The sequence below is a fragment of the Triticum aestivum genome, chromosome 3D (genome assembly GCF_018294505.1).
Source record: "Triticum aestivum cultivar Chinese Spring chromosome 3D, IWGSC CS RefSeq v2.1, whole genome shotgun sequence".
Lineage (NCBI taxonomy): Eukaryota > Viridiplantae > Streptophyta > Magnoliopsida > Poales > Poaceae > Triticum > Triticum aestivum.
This window is the reverse complement of record NC_057802.1, coordinates 382,126,223-382,138,208: the sequence shown is the minus strand read 5'-3', so window position 1 is coordinate 382,138,208 and position 11,986 is coordinate 382,126,223. Positions and strand designations below refer to the sequence as shown.

At 39.2% G+C, this 11,986-nt stretch overlaps 1 pseudogene; it reads right to left on the bottom strand.

Moving 5' to 3' along the window:
- Positions 1 to 2,768: 2,768 nt before the first annotated feature.
- The window catches only part of LOC123076318 (probable amino-acid acetyltransferase NAGS1, chloroplastic), a 33,478-nt pseudogene continuing 24,260 nt past the window's right edge, over positions 2,769 to 11,986 (bottom strand).

Sequence of the window (11,986 nt, the reverse complement as noted above, 5' to 3'; positions counted from 1 at the left end):
GCTAAGAGTACATTTTCTGTTTGGTTATGATGAGATGAATGGTCATTTATTCTCAAAGGTAAATTATTAAAGAAAACATCTCTTGCACTTACATCCCTATTTCCCTCTCCATGTATTGGCACCTGTATTGGATTTGATTCATTGAGAAATATAGCTTGGCATGAGGCTACCAAGCCTCCATGGTAACGGTATACATATACAACCTTATGTAAATATCTACCTTTGGTATTAATCATATTTTTAGGGTTGGTGTTGCAAGTATCCAAGTCAATAAATTTGATCAAGAGCAACATAATCCATAACCCTAGGTCAGCCGGCAGTGCCTGCAATTTTTATTTGGCTTCTACTTGAGAAGTTCATAAATAGACCAATTGTAGGCAAGCCATTCTTTCATATTTTGTTGCATGCATTACGGAGGTTACTTGCTGTCATATCCAACCAGTGGTCCCCAAGATAGTTATCTAGTTGCAAGAGTTATCTCGGGAAATTGACGAGTCTGCTTTAAAATATTTGTGTTTCACTGTTGTCATCTATGTCCGTAGTGAAATGCTTTATCTTTTGTCAGTTGCAAGGTTGTGTGAACATTGGACAAGATTGGAGCCAAATTTAGAGTGCGAGCCTCTATGAACAATTATATATGGTAATATGTAGATCCAAGTAAATCGGGTACAATTGTGTTACTAAGTTCGTTGACTTCAGTTATTTGGATTTTGTATGTATTAAGTCTCAGAGGAGCTCGTGTAATTTAGGCGTGCTGACGAGTCTTCTGCTAACTTATTATTTCCTATTCAAATCACATTTTGTTGAAGATTCAATAGTTATAACAAAACATCTCTCAGGTTGAATACATCAAATGATTCCTGGCAATCATTTTACACATGTAGTACAAATTATTTGTAATTATATTTTATGATTAATGACTAATGATGCTAACCATTAAGTGTCTCTCTTGCTTTATTGTCTCTTTGCTTGCTTTGTCCTCTCAGCCATATCCTTATTTCTATGTTTGGCAATGAAATAACGCTACATTTAAGTGATTGTCCTGCTTTATTTATCTTCATTTTTATAAATGTCCCTTTGCCAACTTTGTCAAATTAACCATTTTTCTGATTCCACATGCATCATGATGTCTTTTTGTTGTTTGGACAACTATATTGAAGGAATATTGTTACAAGATTGCATCATTCCTTCAACTTATGTTGCTTTACTTTTTAAGCTTGCTCTCGACTTCTAAGTATCACTGTACTTCATTTTGCTATGGGGAGTGAGTAGCTCCTTGCATTCCATCTTGGTTACTATTTGTCTATCTTTTGCCCAATTCCTTGGATTAAAAACCCGGTCCTGATGTATGCTCAACTACCTTTTCATCCTTTCTGCATTTGATAAAATTCAGGAATCTTACAGAAAAGTAGCGCCCCTATCAAGACAAGGAAGATCAACTCTTCTGGCTTGAAGAAAATTAATTAATGCCAAGTGATAGAAGAATATTAACATGACTCCAAGCAAAGAAACCAGCCCCACAAAAATAACTACGATCTCATCCGAAGAAGATGGTGATGGCAAAGAATGCAGATCAAGAGCAAGTCAACCAAAATACCTCCAAACAGCAACCAAGTCAACAAAGCTATTCTCCTTATCTAGGCCTTTGAAGCTACAATTTGGCAAACAACGAGCATAAAGGAGCTCGACCTCAATGTCATCACCACTTACTTTAGAATAAAAAACAGCACACTTAATGCCATCACCACTCCTTCTCTAGCTTTAGAATAAAAAACAATACACACGTACACACAGGCCCGTGCCTTTCGCGTGCTAGTAGATCAATAGATGACATGCACTCCAAAAAATTGATACTAACACAATGGCTTGTCTAAACCTACACTAATTGTTGGTCAAAATAACTAAACCTACACTAATCTACGGACTATGGATACTTCTTGTTGGACTTGGGCCTGCGTTCACTTGTGCAAGGTCACGCCCGGTGACAACGGAGGCAGCACGCCACCGTGTTCTTGCAGACGACGACAAGCGAGGGGAGGAGGTTGGCTGGAGAGATCGGGGTGGCATACCTATACACATGCGCACTACGGCAACGTAGTCGTGGTTCGCGGTGTGGGCGTCTGGGTTGGGGAAGCGATGGCAGTCTGTAGTGACGGAGCTAGCTTGGGATGACTGGGGCCCAATGGGAAAATATGAACTCTTGAAGGGGTAAAATTCTGTATTTTCTTCATTCCATGCAGCCACTTAAAAATCCCAAGACTGGGGGGCAATGCCCCCCCCCCCCCGGTCTCAACATAGCTCTGCCACTGGTCGTCTGCCAGTAAAGCGGATGTGACAAGGCGAAGCCACCAAGGGCACATGCATGTCTCCATACAACACCAGGAGTACAGTTTATAGTTCTGGGAACTAAATAACTATAGAGTAGAATGACAAACCTCAGGGACCCTGCATGCACAAAATCATACACAGCCGTATTACCAATCTCCGCAGGCTGGAGCAGCTTCATGTAATATTTCGACCCACGTGAAAGGTTGATCTATTTTCGCCTCTCCACAGCTAGGGACTCGATTGAACACTCATTAAAGCCACGCCGAACAAACCTATGGAAATTGTCAACTAACGAGCTGACATTCATTTTTGCATGCAGCCTAATGATTAACTATTTCAACCGGAGACTGGGTAGTGTTTCCTGAACATCAAAACTACCTATCTAGCATCTTGGTGAAGCAAAGTATGTGGTTTTGCCTCAATTCATAAAGACTACGCTCTTACAAATTAGCAAATATAGGAGTTCCAACTATCATATCAACATTTACTAGCTTTCGATTATAGAACATGCCATGTAAAGCACCGCTACCTAATTGTCAAAAGAGATCCTTCAAAAACAATGTCTGAACAAAATAATATGCTCATCACAAGTAATATTCTAACTTGCAGACATACCAAGTAGGTTGTCTCCTTGACCCTGTCCTCGACACTCTTCAGATACAACAAGAGCTGCAAGTTCACCGGATTTCTCCTCCGGAAAAAGAAACAGAGCAACACATGCTATGATTAATTGGTCTCTCTCCACAACAGCAAACGAAGCCAATGCTTCCACAAGGTAACGGAAAACAAAACTCCTAATCGGTAGCATAAAGGGTCGAGTGAAACTGAGACATGTTTACTGAAAAAGATATTTATTTAATGTTTCAATTGCTCAAGTTTCACAATACTAAATAATAACCTCTTTATCTGTTCGTCGCGCCACGACACCAGATTCATCAAGGGGACGAATGAATTTTTCAGTACCAGGAAGATCTTCCTCTCTAGCCATCTTGTTCCTTCATACATATCCATGTGGAATAAGTGAGAAACATCAGTTCCCAGATTTTTCTTATGAAAGATATAAGCACTCCAATATTTCTACTCCATATAAGATGAAAAATATTGTTCTTTAGATAAAGGATCATACATCCATAATGTATTGTGTTTTCCCTGACGATTGGTGTCTGGAAACTCACACAACCAAGTGAAAGCAGGAGCTTGGAGCAGGAAAAAGGAAATTTGACTTCCTAGACGTACACCACTTCTAATTGTTACAGTGACATGATATCACACTTCATACTCCAATAGAACATGATGACATGGTCAAACATCAACCAATCATCTACTACAAATAAAAGTTATAGTATCATACATTTTGATACATAATTAGCGTAAATCATTGACATAGGACTTAGATGTGCAATACTTAGAGCGCATCTAGATGTGCTTTAGGAAAATTGCATAACCAAAGCATACAACCTCCAAAAAATAGGGAACAAAAATAAATGAAGGCGGAGATGGAAGTGAAATGAATATGTTTCAATTGTGTGCAATTGTTTAGCAGATTTGAAGGGAATGAGTTTTTGGCAATCTCAAGGAAATACATAAAAGATCACGGAGCACCTAGGAACATCACAGGTATGAAATCATGATGGGCTTACACATCAAAGCTGCTATGTTCCATGACAGCAAACATAAGAAAAAGGGCAAGTTGGATTATACCTAGCTATCATTGTTTCCACATTGTCTATTGTGAATAATTCTAATAACAATGATCCACCAACAGTACCATCTATGATATGCACTCTTTTGACACCACCATGAAATGATAAAAAGAGGAACATCTAATTAGGACAAACGAAAATGAACAGGACCAATGTGTGTATGTGTGTGTTACATTCTCATGTCAGGGAACATAACAATCTATGGATTATAGTATGCACTGGTGCAGATGCAGTGATCCTACTATAGATTGTTGTACTACATAAGGATAATTAGTCAACAAAAAAGTGTACTTGAGCAAGGTAGTGGTTCTTTATTCGAATGTTTACACAATGGTATGCATAGTGAGTATAGCTAAATGTCAATCAAAGTATCATCAGGCATAGATTCTTAAGAACTTTGGAAAACACATCCATCCTACAGTATACAAGTGTGTATTGTCATTGCTAATAGCGAAGAAACATACATGTTGCACGAAAGAACATGAAACTTTTGTGGCACAATCAAGAATAAACACATCATGCAAAGTATTGAAAAAGTGGAATATCATATACGAAGCTCCAGACTTACATGGCATACATGTGTTGCTGCAGCAAACTCGGAAAGGTACCCATCTGACCTGCTCAACAGGTCCTTGTTGGGGAACGTAGTAATTTCAAAAAAATTCCTACGAACACGCAAGATCATGGTGATGCATAGCAACGAGAGGGGAGAGTGTTGTCCACGTACCCTCGTAGACCGAAAGCAGAAGCGTTAACACAACGCGGTTGATGTAGTCGTACGTCTTCACGATTCGACCGATCAAGTACCGAACGTACGACACCTCCGAGTTCAGCACACGTTCAGCTCGATGACGTCCCTCGAACTCCGATCCAGCCGAGTGTTGAGGAGAGTTTCGTCAGCATGACGGCGTGGTGACGATGATGATGTTCTACCGACGCAGGGCTTCGCCTAAGCACCGCTACGATATTATCGAGGTGTAATATGGTGGAGGGGGCACCGCACACGGCTAAGCGATCAATAGATCAATTGTTGTGTCTATGGGGTGCCCCCCTGCCCCCGTATATAAAGGAGCAAGGGGGAGGCCGGCCGGCCCTTGTTGGCGCGCCAGGAGGAGGAGTCCTCCTCCTAGTAGGAGTAGGACTCCCCTCTTTCCTACTCCTACTAGGAGGGGGAAAGGAAGGGGGAGAGGGAGAAGGAAAGGGGGCGCTGCCCCCCTCCTAGTCCAATTCGGACCAGAGGGGGAGGGGGCACGCGGCCCCTCCTGGCTGCCCCTCTCTCTCTCCACTAAGGCCCATAAGGCCCATTACTTCTCCCGGGGGGGTTCCGGTAACCCTCCGGCACTCCGGTTTTCTCCGAAATCACTCGGAACATTTCCGGTGTCCGAATATAGTCGTCCAATATATCTATCTTTATGTCTCGACCATTTCGAGACTCCTCGTCATGTCCGTGATCACATCCGGGACTCCGAACAACCTTCGGTACATCGAAACATATAAACTCATAATATAACTATCATCGTAACGTTAAGCGTGCGGACCCTACGGGTTCGAGAACTATGTAGACATGACCGAGACACGTCTCCGGTCAATAACCAATAGCGGAACCTGGATGCTCATATTGGCTCCCACATATTCTACGAAGATCTTTATCGGTCAGACCGCATAACAACATACGTTGTTCCCTTTGTCATCGGGATGTTACTTGCCCGAGATCCGATCGTCGGTATCTCAATACCTAGTTCAATCTCGTTACCGGTAAGTCTCTTTACTTGTTCCGTAATGCATCATCTTGCAACAAACTCTTTAGTTGCAATGCTTGCAAGGCTTAAGTGATGTGCATTACTGAGAGGGCCCAGAGATACCTCTCCGACAATCAGAGTGACAAATCCTAATCTCGAAATACGCCAACCTAACAAGTACCTTCGGAGACACCTGTAGAGCACCTTTATAATCACCCAGTTACATTGTGACGTTTGGTAGCACACAAAGTGTTCCTCCGGTAAACGGGAGTTGCATAATCTCATAGTCATAGGAACATGTATAAGTCATGAAGAAAGCAATAGCAACATACTAAACGATCGAGTGCTAAGCTAACGGAATGGGTCAAGTCAATCACATCATTCTCCTAATGATGTGATCCCGTTTATCAAATGACAGCTCATGTCTATGGCTAGGAAACATAACCATCTTTGATCAACGAGCTAGTCAAGTAGAGGCATACTAGTGACACTCCGTTTGTCTATGTATTCACACAAGTATTATGTTTCCGGTTAATACAATTCTAGCATGAATAATAAACATTTATCATGAAATAAGGAAATAAATAATAACATTATTATTGCCTCTAGGGCATATTTCCTTCAGTCCTCCCCACCAATGGTAAACCCTTGCTTGCCAGACAAACCATTTCCATTATTGAAACCCACACCGTTCCGGAAAGATGCAGTAAACCTATTAAAATGGTCTAATCCATTCAAACCTAGTTCTATATCATTTTTGATGAGGAGGTCAGCGACATACCTAATATCTTCTCGCCCACAACCTTCACATGATTTGCAGAAATCTCACTCTGCACAATACGTGCTCTGATTAACATGTTTGCTTCCTTGGCAGACATGAAATGAATACCACGACCATGCTCATCAGATATTTGTCCATCAACAATACAAATACGTTTATCTGCCTCTATGGTTAAAGCACATGCCATAGCAACTTCATAGGTACTAAAAAGAATCAAACAAAAGCTATATTAGTAACTCCAAGTAATAATGGTGCAACTTCTAACATTTTTTATTCTTTTCAGAGACTTCCCATGATTAAAGATACACGACTATTTTCGGGTGTATCCTATGAGGGGAGTAAAGAGAGTACTTGCAATTTAAGACCTCTCCTACGCTGGAGTATCCCATATTGCTGACAATGACTATGCTATCTCTATCAAGCCTCTCTCTTATTCGTGAAACATCAATTTTCTTAACTTCGCCAGTGAAACCATAATCAATACCACCCCTCACCTCTGCCAAAGGAAGAGAAAACAAATCAATTATCCAAGATGGTCCAAGAACGAAATCATTCAAATGCTTGCACACAATGACTGAAGTTTACTTTTTTCTCTTCCCATGAAAGAGAGGTAACCTTTAAATTTCAGAGTATAATTTCTTAAGAAAATACAGCATGTTTCATTCTTTTGTATGAGATAGGAGAGCTGGACTCAAAGTTGATCGACTTCTATGAAGTAAAACACCATCAGAAAATCACAATGTAAAAGAGTGGTTGTTCAGTGTTCCTGGCTACTTATTGGTATCGAGTTTTATCTTGAACACTCAAGATCCATTGGTTGGATGCATTATGATACCTGGATTGGTTAAACGACCTTAAATATATATGTGAGTTTGATTAGCAGTTAAATCAGTTAAGATATTATGTGTTGTTGCATGTATTTTGATACGATCCATTCCAACCGCATCTATTGTCTTCCACTCTGACTATCATGACATGCTCATGCGAAAAGTAAAATTGCGTGGTTCCGCTAGGCACTGGCAAGGTGATCTCCAATAGGAAGTTGCCATCTAACATTATGTGGGCCAAGTATCTTTGTATTGCATTTTCCTTTTCCTTTTCCCATCTTCATATTTCCACCCTTTCTTCAGCAGCAAGCCCCCACCAGTGTACTTTACATGCATGCATGACAGTGTGATAGAGTCATTCTCTCTCTTATCCCACTCTATAAATCCAACCATTTCTTTCTTCTCGGCTAATTTGAAACATCCATATCTTTTAAACCATATTTCTCATTTTTGAAACTTTTTTTTATATTTGAACTCCTTGCGAGAAAGCCTTTAAAATGAGATCAATTTTTAATATTTTTCGACCACGTTTAAATTCGAACACATATTCCACATATCAAAATAATCAGTTTCATAGCCTTAATATGATACATTACAAATTCACCTTATGTGCTTACTATTTCATAATTCAGAACCTACATTTCACTTTTGACTACCTTGTTTTACAAAAATAACATATATTTTAATTGCATATTTTTTAAATAACTTATTTCACTCTTTTGAAATAAATTGTTACACATTTCCAAAAATCAGTTTCACAATGATACATTACAATTTCACTTTCTATATTTATTATTTCACAATTCAGAACGTACATTTTACTTTCCACTGGCTTGTTTCATAAAAATCACATTTATTTCAATTGAATATTTTGAAAATAACACATTTCACTCTTTTCAAATAAACTGTTACACATTTCCAAAAAAATAGTTTCACAATGATACATTACAATTTCACTTTCAGTATTTACTATTTCACAATTTAGAACCTACATTTCACTTTCCACTATTTGTTTCACAAAACTAACATATTTCACTCTTTTGACATATATTATTGCACGTTTTCGAATAAGTTGTTTCACAAGTTGACATTTCAGTTTCATATTTGGGTAAAAATCATTTTTGTGAAATAGATTGGTTTCACATATTTCTATTATAAAATCCCAATTTTTTAGTGAAATGGGTTTGTTCCACATTTGAAATGTGAAACATCAAAATTTAAACATGTTTGAAATGTATCCAAGATTGTTCTAGGTCTAAAGGTCTTGACGCCATGACTTCAAATATATGAATTATTTCAAAAACAAACTTATAGTTTAAATGATACGGACGATTTAATTTAGCTAAGGTGAAATAAAAGGATGGATTTATGTGTGAGAAAGGGAGAGAGTGGGCTGTCACATGCTGCCATGCTTGTCATATCAGGGACAAATGTGGGGGTTACTAGCTGTATTTGATGAAGTATATCCTAGTATAGTAGAAAAAGGAGAATAAACTATTCACAGCGGCACAAATCTTAATGCATGCATGAACGATGGATTGGTTGCCGGCACATGCCGGAACCGCTCAAAATGACTTTGCGCATGCTCGTGGATCAAAGAAATAAATATGGCAGATTGGCCTAAAAATTGTTCCCACCAAGTTTTATCCCTTTCTCTTCTGTACTCTGCTACCCCCAGCCTTCCTCCCCTCAGTATCTCATATGTCTCCAACATATCTATAATTTTTTATTGTTCCATGCTATTATATTATCCATCTAGGATGTTTTATATGCTATTTTATATAATTTTTGGGACTAACCTATTAACCTAGAGCCCAGTGCCAGCTTCTGTTTTTTCCTTGTTTTTGAGTATTGCAGAAAAGGAAAACCAAACGGAGTCCAATTGACCTAAAATTAGACGGAGATTATTTTTGGACCAGAAGAAGCCCACTAAGCATCGGAGATGGACCAGAAGAGTCCCGAGGCACCCACGAGGGAGGGGGGCGCGCCCCCTACCTCGTGACCGCCTCGGAGACCCCCTGACTTGTTCCCGACGGCAAAACCTCTTATATATACAGAAAACCCCAGAACATAACCTAGATCGGGAGTTCCGCCGCCGCAAGCCTCTGTAGCCACCAAATACCAATCGGGACCCTGTTCCGGCACCCTACTGGAGGGGGATCCCTCACCGGTGGCCATCTTCATCATCCCGGCGCTCTCCATGACGATGAGGGACAAGTTCACCCTCGGGGCTGAGGGTATGTACCAGTAGCTATGTGTTTGATCTCTCTCTCTCTCTCGTGTTGTTGATTCGGCACAATCTTGATGTATCGCAAGCTTTGCTATTATAGTTGGATCTTATGATGTTTCTCCCCCTCTACTCTCTTGTAATGGATTGAGTTTTCCCTTTGAAGTTATCTTATCGGATTGAGTCTTTATGGATTTGAGAACACTTGATGTATGTCTTGCATGTGCTTATCTATGGTGACAATGGGATATTCACGTGATCTACTTGATGTATGTTTAGGTGATCAACTTGCGGGTTCAGTGACCTTGTGAACTTATGCATAGGGGTTGGCACACGTTTTCGTCTTCACTCTCCGGTAGAAACTTTGGGGCACTCTTTGAAGTTCTTTGTGTTGGTTGAATAGATGAACCTGAGATTGTGTGATGCATATCGTATAATCATACCCACGGATACTTGAGGTGACATTGGAGTATCTAGGTGACATTAGGGTTTTGGTTGATTTGTGTCTTAAGGTGTTATTCTAGTACGAACTCTATGATAGATCGAACGGAAAGAATAGCTTCGTGTTATTTTACTACGGACTCTTGAATAGATCAATCAGAAAGGATAACTTTTAGGTGGTTTCGTACCCTACAATAATCTCTTCGTTTGTTCTCCGCTATTAGTGACTTTGGAGTGACTCTTTGTTGCATGTTGAGGGATAGTTATATGATCCAATTATGTTATTATTGTTGAGAGAACTTGCACTAGTGAAAGTATGAACCCCAGGCCTTGTTTCAACGCATTGCAATACCGTTTGTGCTCACTTTTATCATTAGTTACCTTGCTGTTTTTATATTTTCAGATTACAAATACCCATATCTACCATCCATATTGCACTTGTATCACCATCTCTTCGCGGAACTAGTGCACCTATACAATTTACCATTGTATTGGGTGTGTTGGGGACACAAGAGACTCTTTGTTATTTGGTTGCAGGGTTGTTTGAGAGAGACCATCTTCATCCTACGCCTCCCACTGATTGATAAACCTTAGGTCATCCACCTGAGGGAAATTTGCTACTGTCCTACTAACCTCTGCACTTGGGAGGCCCAACAACGTCTACAAGAAGAAGGTTGTGTACTAGACATCAAGCTCTTTTCTGGCACCGTTGCCGGGGAGGTGAGTGCTTGAAGGTATATCTTTAGATCTTGCAATCGAATCTTTTAGTTTCTTGTTTTATCACTAGTTTAGTTTATAAAAGAAAACTACAAAAAAATGGAATTAAGGTTGCCTCATATGCTTCATCTTTTTAATATTTTTCATGAAAATAAGGATTCCGATAATTGTGCTCAATTGCTAGAGGAAGAATGCATTAGGATGTTTGGCACTAAATATTTGAATGATGAGCATGATTGCAATGTTGTTAGTATGAATTCTTTGAATATTCATAGTACTAATGATGACTGCACTAGTCATGATGAAAATGTCTCTTATAAGCATGTCAACTTTTGTGGAATACATAGAGCTTGCAAGTACACACCAAATAGGGAAGATAGATTTTGCAAGAGGCATAAGTATTTAGAAACTAACGGGTTGCAAGAAAGGCTAGATGTTTGTGCTGAAAATTTAAAATTTCTTTGCCATCCTTGTGAACTTTGCGATGAACATGATCATTTAAATCTCCAATGCAAATTGTTTCATGATTGAATCATGTCCAAAAATTGTGATGACTTGATTTCCCTTGCACATCATAATGAACTTAGTTTGCTTTTGGGTTATTAAGAAATGAAACGTATAACTAAGGATATGCCAGAATTTGTCCTTGATAAAGTTCTTGATTTTGATCTAGAAGAAATTTTTATGTATTGTGCGGTGAATTGCATTGAAAATCCTTATATTACCAATTACATAAAGAAAAGAAAACAAATAGAAGATGAAGAGAATACTAATGAAAGGGAAGAGGCTTCCCAATATCCTCCTATTATTTCTTATGATGAATCAGGTAACGAGGAGGAGCCTTCTATTCAACCAATCTCATTAATAAGGAGCTCAAAAAAGAGGATTAAACCCACACATGATGTGAAGAAGAAAAAGAAAAGACAGAGAAACAAAGGTAAAAAGGTATCCCTCCCAAATGATGTTGCTCCTATTACTCATTGTGATGATGATAATTGCTATACTATTGGTGCTATCCATACTATTAATGATGAGAGTGATTATGCCTATGATATGAAAAGGCCCAAGCTTGGGGATGCTATGTTTGATGAGAATGACATGTTTGAGAATTTATTTGCTGCAATTAATGTTTGTCCCAAGCTTGGGGATGCTATGTTTAATGAAGATGATATTTTTTATCCCCCAAGTTTTGATGAGCAAATTTATTATGATGAAAGCATGCC